This window comes from Balaenoptera borealis (genome assembly GCF_965194805.1).
Source record: "Balaenoptera borealis genome assembly, chromosome: 8".
NCBI classification, from domain to species: domain Eukaryota; kingdom Metazoa; phylum Chordata; class Mammalia; order Artiodactyla; family Balaenopteridae; genus Balaenoptera; species Balaenoptera borealis.
Window position 1 is genome coordinate 46,729,475 of NC_138865.1, and position 19,080 is coordinate 46,748,554.

General features: G+C 36.3%; 1 protein-coding gene across 7 annotated transcripts in view; it reads left to right on the forward strand.

The window, feature by feature from the left end:
• LINGO2 (leucine rich repeat and Ig domain containing 2) overlaps positions 1-19,080 on the forward strand; it is a 1,216,268-nt gene that overhangs the window by 1,006,609 nt on the left and 190,579 nt on the right. The window lies entirely within an intron of this gene.

The following is a 19,080-nucleotide window of genomic DNA, read 5'->3' on the forward strand; positions in this document are numbered from 1 at the left end:
ACTAGGTATAAATGATGCCTGCAGGGTAGGAGGTATCTTATTGATGTGTTGTTTGGTGCTTTTCTGTTTAGTAAATATCAGTTGTGTTAAACTGCTTTTGATTTTTTTAAGATCATCTATTCTCTTTTCTGTGCTAAGATTTCGAAACCAAATATACTTTTTTGACACATGAAACAGATTATGTTTTCAGAGCTGGCCAATTTAGGGATCAATATTCTCATCATTAAACATAAAATTGTTTTATAGAGTAAGATTTGGTAAATTGAGAGAGGAAAATAAAGTCATTGAAAAGCAGCCTCCCTCAGCTCCTCTAGAGGGAAAAATGCCAGTTCAAGAGGAATAAGGGAAAAGAAGGAAGACAATTACAGGCAAAACCACAAGCTTAACAGGCTCAATGATTTTTTTATTTCAGAACTCATTTTCGTGCATTTATTTTCCCTTATTTTAAAGCTGAAAATGAATAGGGAATGGCATGGTAATAAAGAATTTGAAATTGCGAGTTTTTTCAATTAAACTACTATATGGCTTGAACAGAGAAAACCAGGCATCTTTTATGTAAAACCTCGGAGTGAGTAGTGAAAGGAGAGTGATGAATTATCCCACGTCCTTTTTGTACCTCGCTTCCCTCCACAGTTAGACTTCTTAACCCCAAACTTTGCGCCCTGAATCTCCCCAGTGTGTCCGAGGGTCTGTGCGGTGAAGTGCAGCAAAGTAACAAAATTTAGTGTACCATTAACAAAGGTTTAGCATGAAAAGGACCAATAAAACACTATTGATCCACTTCTGGTTTGAACAAATGTTGTACAGTGAACCATAAGAAATATTGTTCTTTAGAGAAACTGTAAATTTTATGACTTTGTACTTGTCCTTATTTTAGAAGTTTGGGTTTGCGCTTAAAGTGTCTTTGTCAAAATTAGAAACAAAGTGAAAAATTAAAAGGCCTTTATGTCTAGTTTCACGTTTTAGGGATTCACTGGGAGGAAGAATGGCCCAAACTAGAAGCTGCCCGGAGATGACATTGGTGCTTCACTGCATCAAGGAGTCCGAGTGACTGGAGGCAAAGCTTGCCCAAGGGCCAGTGGGAGTCATACTCAACTGAAAGTCAAAATTGTTAAGGAAGGAGAAATATTCAGCAATAATTCAATGTGATGAATGGGGGCCCTCTATCAGTATACTAGGCGAGAAACAGGGAGCCAAGGAGACAGGAGACGTGAAACCAGTCAGGAAAGTGCAAGGGAATTGAAGGAGTAGTTCAAGGCTTGGGGCTGGAACCCTTAGCCGAGATGCCAAGAGCTTACCCTGATGAAGTAGTGCCAGCCACATGTATGGGAGTGGACCAGCCAGCTCAAAGGCGTAAATTACCCCAATACTTTGCAAACGTTGCCCCCTCTGATGGCTTTTTGGATTTCCCAATGTTCAAGGTGATCTTTGCTTCCATCTTACTCTTGAGACATTTATCTCTAATGCTCCAGTGTAATTCAGTATTATTCATCTTTTACCATAGAATGGCTCTAGGAACAGATAACCTGGCTCCAGATCTTAGCTTCAACACTTTTTTAGCTGTGTATCTGTAAGCAAATTATTTAATCTCTCTATGCTTCTATATTTTCATCTCTAAAATGGAGTTGTTAAAATTTTCCAGATTTCATAACATTTTAAGAAAATTTAATAGGTAAATAAATGTAAAATTCTTAGAATAGTAACATTTAAAATTAATATATTCATTATCATCGTATATTTTACTGTAATATCTAGTATAGTGCCTGACACATTTTCAGTGATCTGTGAATAGCTAGTGAATTGGTGAATGAAAGGTCATGAATCCTAAGTTTGTAAAATACCTGCAAAGGTCAAAATAGTCACTCTAGTAGGGATAAAAATGAACAATATATATAGGCACCATCCACTTTTAAAAAGTTGTCAGAAGTGTTAATTCCAATCTATGATAGGGCTAGTGGAATATTTTTTACTGCATTTACACAAAGAATAATTTCTAAAGTTTAAAGAAAGTGTTTTTCCTGATGATTTTGACATTTTTGACTTTAGGTAAAAGTATAGGCAGAATCATTTCCTGAACAAATGTGTGCTGACCTACTTAATCACATCTTGATGCAATGTTACAAGCCAGGGCCAAAAGAAATCTTAATTTCGGGCTGCTGTGGAACCATTCTTGGTTACACCAGGAAGTCAAATCAGTGGAACAATTCTTAACAGAGTTTCAGCGAAGTCCAGTGAATTGTAAGTAGGCAAGTTGGCGCCTGTTGAGGCAGGAAACTGTGCCATAGGTATGTGGTGGGTGTGGTGGTGATTACTGAATCGGGCGGACCCTACAGTCCTCAGAGAAGGAAAAGAAACTCGGCCTCATGATCTTGATGCTGCTGGTGGGTCTTTGAACGTGTATTCTTATTTTTATTTATTTTTGCCTTTGCTTAAGAACGAGCCAAAAAGTTATTGAAAGAAACAACATATGGTACCATCACACGTTACCCTTAGGCCTTCTGATTCAGTTTTTCCGTATCTTTCCACCTGAATTCTACAGGTTATTTTGAGTGCGTTTTAGAATTCCTTCGGAAAGTTTTAAACCTTTGGATTGTTTCAATATTGTTACAATGTATCAAAAAAAGTCAGGGAGACTTTGCATTTGTATCACATTAATTTCAGGTGACCACAAAGTATTTAAAAATGATGCATTCTCTTCGTGTGATGTTCTTCCCAGTAGCTCACAGTCTCCCTTACCTTTGACCGTTCTCTCTTACTCAACCCCACTTAACCACAGTCTCTGTTGATGCCTCCTTTTCAGTGTCCTCTTGTCTGGAATATTTATAATAGACTAATGCAGTGACTGTTGTGCCTCTGGTTTCTGGCTCCTTTGATTGACCTTTCACATTCCTTCGAGAGTTACTTACTAAAACACAAATATGAATGTAACTCTCTCCAGCTTTAAAATTTCTAACTTATCTCTGTTGCCGAGGGGGTAAAATCTAAACACCCCAACCTGTTCCTCAGAGTACCCCAGCACTTGGCTTTCCATGAGCAACACCGTCCCTCCACCTTATTCTCACCAGTGTTTAACAGTGCACTCAAAAAGTATTCTCCCACATGCCCATGCCAACCTTCTCTATGCTCTACTGTACTACGGTTGTGCTAACACGCATGAACAATCATATCTAAATTAAGACTCGTGTAAGTGATAGCTTCTACGGCCACATGGTGGGACCCTAGAACCCCATCAAGACTGTTACCGCTGAGCCTTGTCCAGAATAGAGAGTAGTACATAAGGAGATAAAATAATGCAGAGAAAATGCAAAATGTCTTCCTAAAACACAAATTTTAACCCACAGTAAATAAATAATTACATTTCATATTTGTAAAAGGTGTAGTAGAATTGCTATTGCCGTTTGAGCTCCTTAGCGTTTCTTCCTTGAATAGGGAAAGGCTTATTCCTTTATAGAAGCCATGTGTTTCTGAGAAGGCGTCCATATTACACCGTATTTCTGCCTCCTTAGCTCCAGGTGGTTGATCTGGTGTGTATCTGACCTAAGCCAGGTGAGTCAGAGCCTTTTCTTGTGATTTTTCAACAATACTGGGACATGAAAGACTGCCTCCTTCATGTGTAGAAGGGAAGCCGGGGGCACTTAATGTGATGCAAGTATCTTGCTCTTCCTGTATTTTAGTGAAGATCCCCTTTTTGCCTAAATTAGTTTGATCTTGGTTTCTGTCATATGTTCCCGAAAAAGTGCAGGAAAAATATGGATATATTAAGGAATTTGATCCAAACTGTTTTTGAAATTGTAGGATATAAGATAAAACTCCAAAGACATTTTGAATTTATAGGAGACCACTCAATTCTTCCTGGATTTCTCAGAATATGACTTCCACTTTACTATTAGGGATAATTGTTGTTGTAGCATATTTTTCTCCTAGTGCTATTGAAGTATACTTGACAAATAAAAACTGTGTGTATTTAAGGTATATAAGTGATGTTTTGATATACATATACATTGTGAAGTTATTACCACATGCCCATCACTTCACACAGTAAGTTTGGTGTGTGTGTGTTGCTAAGATCAACTCTTGTTAGCAAATTTCCATTATATAATACAGTATATTATTAACTAAAGTAGCCATGCTGTATATTAGATCTCCAGAATTTACTGATCCTGTATAACAGAAGCTTTGAACCCTTCAACCAATATCTCCCCATTTCCCCCTGCCCTTAGTCCATGGTGACCACCATTCTACTCTTTGCTTTTATGAATTAGACTATTTTAGATTCCACATAGAAGTGAGATCATGCCGTATTTGTCTTGCTGTGTCTGGCTTATTTTACTTAGCATTGTGTCCTCCAGCTTCATCCATGTTGTCAGAAATGGCAAGATTTCCTTCTTTTGGTTAAGGCTGAACAATATTCCAATGTGTGTGTGTACACACATAGATACCTATAGATAAGTATACACACACACACACACACACACACACACACACACACACACACACACACACATTTACATAACACATTTTCTTTATCCATTCATGCATTGGTGGACACTTAGATTGTTTCCGTACCTTGGCTGTTGCGAATCCTTCTCACTCAATTTGCAATATAAATAGAGATGGGAAACTGTAATAATTGGTTTCCTTTCTAGCTTTAGGAGGGTCACTCGATTTGTCTTTTTTTTTTTTCAACAAATGAGACTAATACTATCTTTTAGTTTATACTGGTACCAAGTAATTTTTAATGAGTTTATGTTTAAAATATGTACTTCTTTCACTTGTTTTCAAATGAAAAATCATTATACGTATACCTTTTGTACATTAATTGGAAAAATAACTGTGGATAATGATATTAAAGTTCATTGCCAACATTTTTTTCCTCTTAATTATATCCTTAACATCACGCACCCCGACCTTGTTCCCCTACTTGCTATGAGCTCTTATTTTTTTTTTTTTCCCCAAGTGGTCCTGGTGTTCTAAGGCACATTTCACTTTACTTGCGTGATGGTATTGCCCATTAGTTTTTACAAATAAGAACAAAGTTGTGTCTATACAACTTAGAGCCTATTAGAAGTTACTTCACTTTGTAAAAGTATTATCTATGTATATTATTAATCTTGCCCTCTCTGTCCTTCAACCTTTGTCCGGAACATTGGTGCAGTGTTCCAGCTATTGATGCAATGGATGAGATTTTGTGGGCCCCAGGGCTGATTGGGGAAGTCCCCACCTGAAAACACTGGAAAGATAGGAACTGGAAGATTGAATAACATCAGACACTTTGCGGGGACATGGATGTTCAAAATGGTAGTAGGAGAATCAAGAAGATAGTAGAATCCTGGTGGATTAGAGAGTCTGATTAATGGGAATGTGCATCTACAAGCCAGCAATCAGTATGGTGCCTGACACTCAGTTCATTCATTCATTCATTCAGTAGCTACTGTTTGATATTATCAAGTACTGTTCCAAGCACTGAACACAGAATAATGAACAAAAGAGGAACAACTTCCCTCTCTTTAGAAGCTATCATTAAACACTCAGTGAATAAATGAATGGCTGTAGAAGGATGAAAGAATTAACAGTGCACATTTGCAGAGGAGATGAGAAGCATGAGCAGAAGAGGAGGTAAGGGTGAAACAGAAAAGACAGAGATTCTGACTTTTATCTTTAACAGGACAATCTGGAAATGTGAGTTTGATGAGTGGAGCCTGCTATAAAGTCACAGAAAGATAGTAGATAATTAGCATGATATGTTGTCCATATCACTAGAGGTAGGTCAGGGAGTAAATAATTTGGCAGCCAGAATTTGGTGTTTCAGTTTTTCTTCATCTTTTTCACTTATTTTTTAATACAGTAGGTCTGGGGGGCGGGGGTGGTGGTCATCCTTCCTTCTAATAAGTGGGCCCCCTCACAGAAAATCACCGTAAGCCAGAACCCTCTCTCATGATATCACACAAGATGGACATTATTTCAGCTGGACTCCGCTAGACTACAATCAGCAGAAGCAGTACAGTGACATGCTCAGTTCAGCAGATCTTCCCTGCCGCCTGGAACAATAGACAATGATCCTAGTAACTAGTTTTTTTGTTTTTCACAACTGATGTAGATTCCCTTTTTTAAGGCAGCACATTCCCAGGGAACTGTATTCACTGACAGCTGGGCCATCATCACACCATGTCAGCAATTGTCTGAACCATGAGTTCCTGTTCAATGAGTTTGGGTTAGGGGGATCTCCTAGTCAGTTTTCTCTGAACAGAAACTGTCACCTTTCTAATAAAATATGAAAATATTTACAATCACCATTTTTATACATGTGTGAAGCAGTGTGTTATCTCCTTAAATCAAGCATGAAAATGATGAACTGTCTGAGAATTTAGCAGTTATTCAGGTCTGTCCTCATATATATGTCTGTGTGCAGCTTTCGTGTAGCTGTTTTATTGTTTTACTCTTATTCTGCTCTTTGCTCTAATCTTATTACAATAATGTCAGTATTGCATTCTATTATATATATACGTTGCAAGCAAAATAAAGGTGACAGGAAATATATTCAGTTATATCAACTGTTTTCAGTTACTGAAGCTTATTTGAGATCATTTTTATTGTCTTTATTTAGCTAAGCAATCAAGTAAAGCAGGAAACATCATTTGTTTTTTTTATCAGATTTGTAAATAATTAATCCCAGGAAATCCCAGAAGGCTATAAAGAAATTTAAAAGTTTATTTATATTTTCAAATTAGTATTTTTTCTAATGTTCAGATATGAAAATCAATAAAATTTATATCAGAAAAAAGGTTCATAAATTAATGATCTAAGAATAAAGGAAATCTGCCCATATGCCCATTAAAACTTGTTTGAAACAAAGAATTAGATACCGTTTCTGTTATTATTTTTGAGCAAAGGGAACTTTCATTTTAAAATGTACCATAACATTATTTCAGTATTTTAATTCTCTGTGGATTCACCTCAGACATTTACACACTTATAATACATATGGGAAAACACTGTGCAGATCACTTTTTAAATAATTCACAAAACAAAATTAAAATATTTTCCATTCTATGCCGATTTGCAGACCAGGTGACAAAATAAGAAAATATTTACAATCACCATTTTTATGCACGTGTGAAGCAGTTTGTTATACCCTTAAATCAAGCATGAAAATGATGAAGTATCTGAGAATTTAGCGATTATTCAAGTCTGTCCTCATATGTAGGTCTGTGTGCAACTTTCTTTTAGCTGTTTTATCGTTGTACTCTTATTTTTCTCTTTGATCCTTTTACTAATTTGTATAGCATTCTGTTATACACGTACTTTGCAAACAAAATAAAGGAATGAGGAATAATCTAAATAAAGACTTGTTTCTGAATCTGGTCCTTTATAAGTATTTACAGTGGAAGTGAAAATTGGAGCTAACCAATTCCTCCTTAATGGGTACTTTGTGAAGGATGGTTCCTTAGCTGTATTGTAACTGCACAGTCAGATTGTTTCCTCTGAAACTCATTCTTAGACCATCCTTGGGAATTGCTGTACTCCCCTGCCAAGGAGCTCTAAGTGGAAATAGCAGTTGGAAGGGCAATCCCCTCTTGTCTATGCCCAGGTTGGCCCTTCGTTGTCACCCCCAGAGGTATCCTAATAGAAGCGTCCCTCCCACTCATAGCCTTGTCATTAGACATGCTCTGCTGAGCTCCGAGGTCGTTCTAATCCAATTTTGAAAGAGAAGGAGGAGATAAACTGAAGGAAAGACACGTGACATGCTGAGGGAGGAAATGGCTGGGGAGAGGTGAGGCCTGCTTCCTTGTCTTCCAGGCTCCCTAACCATCTTGAAGGGCCCTCCTTTCTCTGACTTTCCTTTACTACCTTTTCTCTTACTCAAGGCTCTTCATCGGTACTTCAGAGATTTTGCTTCTGATAGCAGCATCTCCTCTGAGGAAATTCCTGTGGATAAACTTGGCAGGAGTTTAAGGCACTTCATTAGAAGCCTTCCCGTTGTGTCTGCAGACTGTGAGAAAACCACTGTTGATAAACGACTCAGAATTACAAAAAGAGACAACCTGAGCTGTCAGGGTTCACAGGAGGGCAGTCTTTCTGTTTCTGAACTTTTCAGTCACAGAAACTTGATTTTTTTTCATTTGCTCCCAGAGTAAGAAGACTCGGAGGGAAATAAGAGTCAAAATAATTAAACTTATCCTGTGTAGTTAGTAAACTAACAAGGCCAATCCATTTAGGTACAATATGTGTGGCCACCTTCAAAGTGCTCGAATCTTCATTATCTAGGCTAATATCTTGGCTAAGTACTTGGGAAACCAAATGTCTGACCAGGAGGTTGCTGGGTGAGCACAGCATTAGGGCAGGGGCATGGATATGGGGCAGGCAGTTGGACAGTTGTAGTACCCATGCTAGAGTAAAGAACATGAGTTTGGACTCAACAGTTACCTCAATCCAAAGTTTTTGTCCCTCTCAGAACTTCTTTACACTCCCTGAGCTCCAGTTTTCTCATCTAGAAAGTGCTCAGTAAGTTAACAGTATAATATAGCATTACCACCACCATCATCATCATCAGGAGTATGATTCATCTAAGCAGCCTGGAGGGACATCCTTGGTCCTGCAAAGAGCTCGTTCTTTTAGCAGTTGGTATGCTCAAGTTTATCTGAGGCAGTGGATATTTATATATATATGGATATTATATATATTACATATATATATACTGGATATTATTGGCTAAGTACTAATAAATTATTCCTGTCTGATCTTCATCTTCCTAGATTCAATGCAAATTAGCAATTTTTTTCCTTTATAATATCCCAGAAAAAAACTTTTATAAATTATATTTTCATCTGCCTGAGGTTTGAGAGATGTATTATTTTCACTGGAAAATTTCAATCTCTGTGAACTTCATTTGCAAAATTGGGATTAAAATGCCTGTGTGATAAAATGGATGTGGATATTTTGGGATTGAATGAGAGCATCTATTTCAAAATGCCTAGTACACTGCCTGGTGCATAGTAGTTTCTTTAACAATGCTAATTGGATCTACTGCATGTTTGAAAAAACATTCCTTGGAGTGGTTACTCTCACTGAATTATACTGACTCCTGTTAGTTTCTGTTGAAGGGAGTAGCATTTTCTGGAATTGGCTCCAGTTTAGGGAGGATATTGTGTACTTTGAGGCCAGCATGTCTGATATTATTGTTCCCCTTAATACATAATTAAGAGGTATGTAAGAGGAAATGGGAGAAAAACCTTTAGACCCAGCAAGCAAGGATAGAATCCCCAAATCTTCTTAGATATTTGTTTCAATAAAGATCTTTTCTATTTTAGTAAATGATTCATTAGAAAGAAGGGATTCAAATCAGCAGTGGTTAGTCATCTGGACATACTACCTTGTATCATCTATTTCCTCAAATCCAGAGTCAATTTTGTCTTTTAATTATAAATAGTTATTACACTGGCATGTAATTTAAAATTTATTCTGTCATTTCAATGGAGCTTATTTTACAGAAAAAGAAGTAATTCATTTCCACAAGCACATATTGGGCATATCCTATGTGCACAAGTTTTATGCTGGAAGTAGCGTAAACAGTCTTGTGTTTTAAAAAGACCATTCTGACTATCGGGTGGACACTGAAGAAAAAAGAGTAGACATAAGGAAATATGACTTGTTAAGGTTGTGTGCAAAGGTGAAAACTAAGAGAGTTTAAGTAGGAACGTATGGGACCCTCTTAGAGGCATAACTTTTCATGCCTGATCCTTTCATGTTGCGTGTGGCTTCTGTTTCCTGTTACATCTGGATTCCTGGCTCCAGGTTATTGAATTTGATGGAAATCGAAACACAGAGCAACTGGATTCTTATAGTAAATGTATGGTATTATCAAGGTAAACTTGTTTCCCCAAAGCTGGAAACCATTATGTGTCCATGGCTTACATATTTTTCTTAAATGAATCTGAATGCTCTCATAGAGCTTCTCTCCCAATAAATAAGCTACCAATAAATAAAGCACCAATGATGAGAATTTCTGACTGGAATTCACAGAGGAGAATTAAAATTCAATAGCAGTTGCAATATACTCATAGTTTTCCCTTCTGCCTCCGAACAGCTGGGGAGTCAGTAATTGAAAAGTAAAGCAAATTATTTCTAAAGCTTCTCCTAAAAGTAAGAAATGAAACAAGTTGAGTTTTCTGGTTTTGTTTTTCCAGTTTTCTTCATTGGAGAAAAACTGTGTTTCATTCCAACCTAATATTGTGTTCTTCCTTGTAATCCAATATTAAGGCATTATTAGGATAGGGTTGTTATCTCTGTAAGTGCAGTTGGAACACATATTGAAAGCCTGTAGGTGTTTGAAAAGGGAATGCTGCAAAGTGGAAATTCATAACCTTTGATTATAAATTGCACAGTATCATTCATTAGAGCACAAAGGCTTTCTTTTCATTATGGAAACACAGGGATTTAATACAGGTAGAAAGTAATTTTGATGCCCAGAAATATAATACTCTGTGCATAAAGCCTGTGAATTTCCCCCCATCAGAAGAATAATATACAATCTATCCTGTGTCTTTATAAATAAAAACTCACTCATAGGCATGTGTCCAAGCAGACCAAACAATACAGAAATGGAAACACCATATTTTTTCTTGCAGTTTCTTTACATTTGGATCAGCATGTGTTCATGTTTGATTTATAACCTTTACAAATTGAAATTTGACCGCACAGGAGAGGAGTGAGCTTTATTTTGAGTAGAAAAACAGTGCCTTAGTAGTCTGACCCAAAGTCTCAATTTTTCTTTATGGGTGAAAAAAAATATTGCAAGTAAGCAAATAGCCATGGTAATAACTAGTAGGCTATACAAATATGTTTTAGATAGAAATTTGGGCTTCCCCATCCAATCCCCTGCCTCCCCCTCTTCCTTCTCCACCAAAGAGATACCATCTCCCCAGCTAGAGGCACCTGCTACATAGTGATGATTGTCATAGCACTAGAAATAGAATGGGGTGATTAAAGCAAGTTCAAGTCTTGATTCTCCAGTACTGATTTTGGGTCTTGTCTTCTTTCTAGACATTACTCTTCTCATTTTTAATAGACAAATAATACTATGAGAATTAAATGAATGTGTATGTGAAGGTGCTTGGTAAAGCTCTTTTCATTGTCTTGTCTCGATCATATTTGCTTTCTTTAATGAAAATTCCTTAACCATTCTCTTCTTTTTTTCCTTTCCCAGAATATAACATCGTTCTGTAATATTGTATCCCACTACCTAATGTTAATTTAATCCCAACAAATTTAAGTTTAGGCGGGACCAAATAGCATAGCTTTAGTATAGAGGCATAGAGAAGTGCTCTCTCAGTACTTTAATATTTTAATCATAGATACTTGCATGTTTATTAAAATGTGAAAATTATAGACATTGACAAATTAGGCAGTGAAAATCTCTTGAAGACTACTATGCTACTGTTAAAGAGATAGACTTTTTATACGTATATGATTTTACACTGCATGTCATTTTACAGTTGACTTTTAACATATAATGACACATTTGTTCATTCAACATGCAAACATTTATTGAACATCAATGTTCTAGGCTCTGGGTTATAGCAGTAAATAATCTACACAAGGCCTATACTCTATAATTGTTACATGATATATATATATATTAGAATTACTACCGTTTCCACACACGGAGACCTATCTCCATGTACAGAGATACACTATAGCATATATATGCAACCCTCACAAATGGGCATGCAGGCTGTTTCCAATGCCTGACAATTTGGGGGAAAAAATGTCTTTCTGCACTGATACAAATGTTCACTAAGTGAAATTACTAGGTCAAAATTATTAATATTTCTTATTTTACTAGTTATTGCCAGATTGCCTTGTAGGAGGTTGTGCTAATTTAAACTCCCAGAAACAATAAATGTCTTACCATAGGACACAGTGAGCTCTCTGATTATATTTTTATAACCTTATTAATTTTGAGGACTGTCAGTTATTTATCTTTTCCTCATTGATATTTAGGTGTTTTATATACGATGGATATTGGTCCTTTGGTTTCTAGTTATACTGAAATTGGTTTCTTCTAAAGTTGTTGCCTATCAGTTTATGTTGTTTAAGGTAAGCTAATAGGTGATTTTTATTTTTATTTAAAATTATCAGTGTTTTTATGACTTTCAGATTTTGTCATGTTTTAAGCATTTCCTACCAGCAAGTTGCATCCACTTAAATTTTCTCCTAGAACATTTTTTTAAAATAAATTTATTTATAATTTATTTTTGGCTGTGTTGGGTCTTTGTTGCTGCACGTGGGCTTTCTCTAGTTGTGGCGAGTCGGGGCTGGTCTTCATTGCGGTGCGCGGGCTTCTCATTGCAGTGGCTTTTCTTGTTGTGGAGCACGGGCTCTAGGCGCTCGGGCTTCAGTAGTTATGGCACGTGGGCTCAGTAGTTGTGGCTCACGGGCTCTAGAGCGCAGGCTCAGTAGTTGTGGCGCACGGGCTTAGTTGCTCTGCGGCATGTGGGATCTTCCCGGACCAAGGCTCGAAACCGTGTCCCCTGCATTGGCAGACAGATTCTAAACCACTGCGCCACCAGGGAAGTCCTCTCCTAGAACTTTTGTATTTTCATTGTTTACATTAAAATATTTGATCCACTCTGAATTTTGTGTAAGAAATAAAGGCTCTAGTTTATTTGTTTCAAATTGCTTCCTATTGTCCCATTGACACTTAGTTAATAGCTATTTTCTACTAAATTAAAATGTCATTTTTATACACATGAAATTCCCACATATTCTTGGGTTTCTTTTCGAGCTCTCTCTTCTGTTCCACTGATCTATTTTTTGGCCAGCACCATACTCTGTTAATCAGTTTATGTCTTTATATTAGTAGGTTTATTAAGCCCTGATTACACTTAAGATTTATCTGTGCATTATTGTATGTTTATTCTTCCAAATCAATTCTAAAACAAGTTGGTTTGTATTTTTATGGGAGAGCAGTGTTTCATTTCTAGATTTATGTAGGAAACATTGATAGCTTTACAACATTGAATCATCTGATTCCAGAACAAAATATGTCACTTTCTTCAAGTCTTCATTAGTTCATAATTTCTACAACCTCTGTATTAAGTTTATTCTCACGAATTTTTGTGGTTTTATGGCCATAGAAAGTAGGATTTTTCCATTAAATTTTCTTCTGTGTCATTGTTTAGGATATAAAAAATCTTCAATAAGTTCTCATATTAAATTCAAATTGATTTTATTTGGGATTTTATAGTAACAAGCATATCAACTTTAAATGATTATAGTATTTTCTTCTTTTTTTAAATATTCATAGTACTAGTGTCCAACTTTGTCAGTACATCCAGAATAATAATAAATAGCACTGATGATAAAAATTACCCTTAATTTGATCTTGACTTTATTTGCAGTGCTTCTACAATATCACTGTCAAGTCTAAACATCATAGTGACCTTTGGTATTTTATACGTATATTTAGTGTGTATGTAGGTACATGTATGCATGCATAAATATGAATTTATGTTTAGTTAAGAAAGTATTACATAATCCTCATTTGTAATGGAAATGTTGGATTTCATCAAATACTTCTTAAGCATCTACTAAAGGGATGATATGGTCTTTTTCTATTGGTCTATTCCAACAGTCAGTTACAATTATTGATATGTTAATGCTGGAATATCTTTGCTTTTCAATAATGTCAAACTTGGTCATAAAGAATTATTCTCACAATATACTACTGGGTTTTGTTTAGGGTTTTTGTTTTTTTTTTTCATTGATCATAAAAAGTGATATTAGTGTAATTTTATCATTTCGGTGTGCTAACTTTCTCAGGATTTGGTATAAATGTTGCTCTGGATTTGTAAAATAATTAGGAATCTTCCTTTATTTTGTTGTATTTTGTTATATTCTGAGATATATTAAATATCATAGGAATTATGTGTTTTTTTAAGAATAAAATAATTTAATTTTGAAATCAAGTTTGGCACTACTTCAGAAAGTAGCTCTTTGAAAACGTTGTTAATATCCTCCATGATTATTGACCTGTTAGTATTTTTATCACTTCTTAAGTCAATTTTGGTAGTTTGTCTTCCTAGAAAAATGAATCATTTTATCTAGGTTTTCAAACATTTAATTTCCTGTATAACTGCAATTCTTTTCCCTTATCAAACCACAATCAGTATTTGTACTTTCTCTATTTTTGCTATATTAGGCTAACTAGTGGTTATTCATTGTATTAGTTCCTCTTTAAAGCACAAACTCCATAGTTTTTATTCCTAACTTATTTTTGCTTTTAATTCTTCTTTTCTCTTTCTATTTTCCATCAAGTCTTCAGTAGAGAGCTTCTCTTATCTTCCACCTGACAACAGGGAAGAAGCAAGATAAGTCCTAAAAGTTCTTGTTGCTGTAGTAGAGTTGCAATTTAATCCATAGGGAAGGCAAAAGATTTTTAGAGGGAATTTTCTAGAGATTAGCCTGATCCTCCTGGCTACTACAGCCTCACCAAAAGGATACCACTGGTGAACTTTTTCAGAATTTCCGCACCCATCTTCTTATCCATCCTACTGCCACTTGTTAACTAGAGTTGATTTATAGTTTTGTCCTAACCTGACATTTCTAGGGATGAATAAATTATAGGCATAGAAAACAAAAAAGAATCCCCAGGAATATATTTTAATTTGATTTGATTCACACGGTTTTTTGGAAAATCAAATATCTGTCTTTTTGGGGGGAAGACCTAATTTCCCTTTTCTGGAAATCTTACTAGCTGTGTAACGTTGGACAAATTGTTTAACCTCTTTATACATCTGTGTCCTCATCTGTAAATTGGGGATAATAATGGTAGCTACTTCCTAAGGTTATTATGAGGATCGAGTGAATTAGGTGAGTCAGTATTGCCAAAGTGCTCTGAAGAGTGCCTAGCATATCACATACAGTGAGCACTGTTTATGCGTTCATTTCAAAAACATTGAGATTACTGTGGGTGGCAGTAGGGTAGGATGATTATGTAGGAATTGTTTTGGCTCTTCTCCTTCCCAATTCTGACACATCCTAAAGGTAGAGATTGTTGCAAAAAGGAGCCCAGAGATAGCAACCTGTCTGTTGACTATCCAGGAAGTTTAGGACCGACTGCTCACTTTTGACCTGTGGGCAGTTACATCTGAAGGGGGCTGATTGTGGACCGGCTGGTAGTTCATAACCAAGGAGGGCTGTGTGTTTCTGTGATGATTGCTACCATGTGAGGGGCTGAGTGGGGATAAAACTTTCTCTCAAGATGCTATTTAAAAATAAAAAGTGGAACTTTATTGAATCATTTTTGACAGTGAAGTACGATTTTGTCCCTTCCCATATGTCTGCTCAACAAAGACATGGAAATCAGGACTAACCTTAGCACAGAGCAAATCAGCCACAGGGCCTCAGGCCCTGATAGCTTGGGAGAGAGAGAGCCCTAATTAGAAAAAATTCTGATCAAGGAATCTTAGGGTACTGAGCCTGGGAGAGAATAAAGTAGTTTATGCCACTTTAGTTGAAGCTATTCATTGGTGGGTGGGGGGTTTGTGAGTAAAGGGAAGAATTTTTTAAATATAAAATTTATTTTTAAACATTTAAAGAATGCATAAAACTGGGAACTTCAAGACCTTCTGTTCAAATTTCATATCTGCTGAGGCGAGAGAGAAAATGCGCGGGGGAGGAGGAAGAAAGGATATTAACACACAGTTTGCTCAAACATGGAGCAAATGTTTTCCAAGTGTTCACAACAATAGGTCAGAAGCACATCCTGGAACTGAATTAGAGTACAGATACCAAGTTCTGACTCTAGCTATAAATCAAAATTTATTCCTTAAGAAGAGATGATAATGTGGTGGTCTTGAGAAGGCAATTTGATGTTCTTAGAAAATACTGTATAAAAACATAATTTTTTAGGCTACTTCAGTCTCTGCAGCATTACAGAGCTGCTTAAAACACCCAAAGTCGATGAACTGGTGTGCAGGGCAGAAATAGAGACACAGATGTAGAGAACAAAAGTACGGGCACCAAGGGGGGAAAGTGGCAGGGAGGTGGGTGGTGGTGGTGGGATGAATTCAGAGATTGGGATTGACATATATACGCTAATATGTGTAAAATAAATAACTAATAAGAACCTGCTGTATAAAAATTAAATAAAATAAAATTCAAAAATAAATAAATAATAAAATACCCAAAGTCTACAAATAAATCCCTGGTACCTCATAGTTTAGACTATAAATTACTGAGTGTATAAAAAACTCCCTGTAGTTAACACTGCATATTCTACTGCTCTCAACCTTCACCTCTTCCCCACCTACCCCCAATATTCTCTAGTAATCACTGGGGGTTTCTCATATGCCCTCCTCTTGAAACCAGGTAAGAGCACAGCATTTCTTTCTCTGGCCTAATAATACTGGTTTGGAGAACACTGTAACAAAACAATGAAGGATAGAGAAAAGAGAAGAAAAGGTTCTATGTTTTTCTGCCTGATTGGCCTCCTTCATGACCTGACGGCTCCCCACTCTTGTTCCTGCCTCTATTCTTCACTGTGTTCTTTTTTAGTGGGTTGAATACCTGGGTATTGCAGTCTCACCTTTCAAATTTTTCTATTGCAAAATATCCCCACTGGACTAAATTAGCTACAGGAGTCCATCAATTTTTTAACTGTGGTTCAACTCAAGCCCGCACTGATATCATTATGTTGACCTAAACCATTAAAACAGCTAGTTATTTTACCAGCAAAACGGATTTATTTCAGAACAGCAAAGAATTGCAGTTTGGGACGTGCAATCTGTCGTGACTGCAGACAAGTCCAGGGAAGGAAGCCGAGGAGTGTTGCGTTATAGATGAGAAGGAGGAGTTCAGAGGGGCTATTATAAACAAAGTGTCCAACGGAAGTAACTAGGAGCTCGAAGTGTACTGGCATTTCATTGGCTGAACTGTGACAATCTCTCATTGGCTGGGCTGTTGCCAGGTGAGGGGAATACCTCCTGCTGTGTAGTGAAGTAGTAACCTTCCTGTTACTTGTTGGAGATGGAACAGTACCTTTCCTCCTGTTGGTAATGCAATTGACCTTGACTGGTAGGTGATGTTTTTGTTCATCAATTTCCACAATTTCTTTTTACATTCTCGTTGTACTTCCTCAATCCCCAAATGCTTTATCATATACTGTCTTGCATAAGCTTCCATTTGTCTTTGTTATTCATGTTTGCCAAACCAGACTGTAAGCTCTCTGTTGGCAGGAGTCTTGTCTTTTGTTGTTGTTGTTTGGTTATTACTACCTCCTCTTACCCTGCCCCCATCCTCGAGCACTTAGCAGAGGTTTAAACATAGTCAGTAGGCTTTAGGCCATTCTTGGGAAACTGAATTGAATATATACCCAGCAGATGAAGTCTACCACTTACTATCCCAATTTCCCTAAAATTGAAATTGACTCTTAGAAAAAGTTTACATACTGAAACTCTTATTTCTGGATTTATGGATGCTGTTACACTGAATCCTGGAACCATACGAATCTCAATAGTGCTTTTTAAAACTTCCTATTCTCAGACCCCTCCCCTTAAAGATTCTGTTTCCTGTGAATGAGATGTTATAGATCCTGGGAATGTGTACCTTTAACAAGCATCCCAGGAATTTTGGTTTGTAGCCAAGTTTGAGAAACACTGTGCCAACCAAGATAAGCTTATATCTGGGAAACCCTAAAAAAAAAAAAGTGTTTTTCTCATTCAAAATAATTTATGTCATTCACAATAAAGCTTAAAAGAAATTGCAGATATTTCTATAATGCAAGACCCTTAATGCAATTATTAAAGAACTCTAAAGATCAATTAGAAAGAGAAAAACAAATATCATATAATATCGCTTATATGTGGAATCTGGAAAAATGGTACAGATGAACTTATTTACAGAACAGAAATAGAGACACAGATGTAGAGAACAAACTTATGGATACCAAGGGGGGACAAGGGGTGGTGGGATGAATTGGGAGATTGGGATTGATATATATACACTACTATGTATAAAATATATAACTAATGAGAACCTACTGTATAGCACAGGGAGCTCTACTCAATGCTCTGTGGTGATCTAAATGGGAAGGAAATCTAAAAACAGGGATCTTTGTATATGTACGGCTGATTCACTTTGCTGTACAGAAGAAACTAACACAACAGTGCAAAGCAACTATACTCCAATAAGTTAAAAAAAATTTTTTTTAATCAATTAATTTTCAAAGGGTTTAAACTAATTTTATCTTTTCATCTGTTTTTCTATACACTCTTCCATCCGTCTGTCTCCATACTTTTATCTGACTACCTACTCACCTACCTATCTACATCCTACATATCTATTACTAACATTGTTGATTTAAGGCATTCCTGAACAAATAGTTTATCCTTTCTAAGTTAAGTATAGGTTAGAAGTCAAAACCAAAATTTTTATAAAAACTACTTTGACCTAGAAGGTTTAAGAATTACTTCTTATTTAACTGAATTTTTCCTTTGGACTGAAATAACTCTTGAAAATATCTCTTGGGAATCTGAGTTGTTTGTCGCCTTTTCTTATGAGTAATTTACTAGGCAGTTCTTGTGATTAGAAATATTTACTTGCTATTGATTCTAAAGCTTCATTTTCTCATTTTTATCACTGGGTCTTCTATTTATGTGCTTTTGTTCTATGCTAAATACCTCCTCTTTTCCCTTAATGTTTATCTTTCACAAGTAAAACTAAACTGAAAACCTCCTTCTTCTTAGTCATTGCTCAGTCCATATTGAAAATGTTGAACAATTTGATTCACTAGTTCATCGATTTCCTTAACCCATTTAAGCCTGTTTGCTCATTTGCCTGCTCCTTTCAACATATTTTGCAGTTCTGACCCTCTGCTACTTGAAACTGAAGAGATGTGATTTTATTGGGCTTCCATATGAAAGGGATTATCAACTTCAAGATGTGAAATATCTGTACAAAACCAAAATAACACTGTCCTTTCTCCATCTAAAGTGTTTGGCTGGCTCTTCATTTTTCAGTCATCAGAATCTGCATTTGACTTACCAGTTTTGCTTTTTTTGACTTACCAGTTTTGCTTTT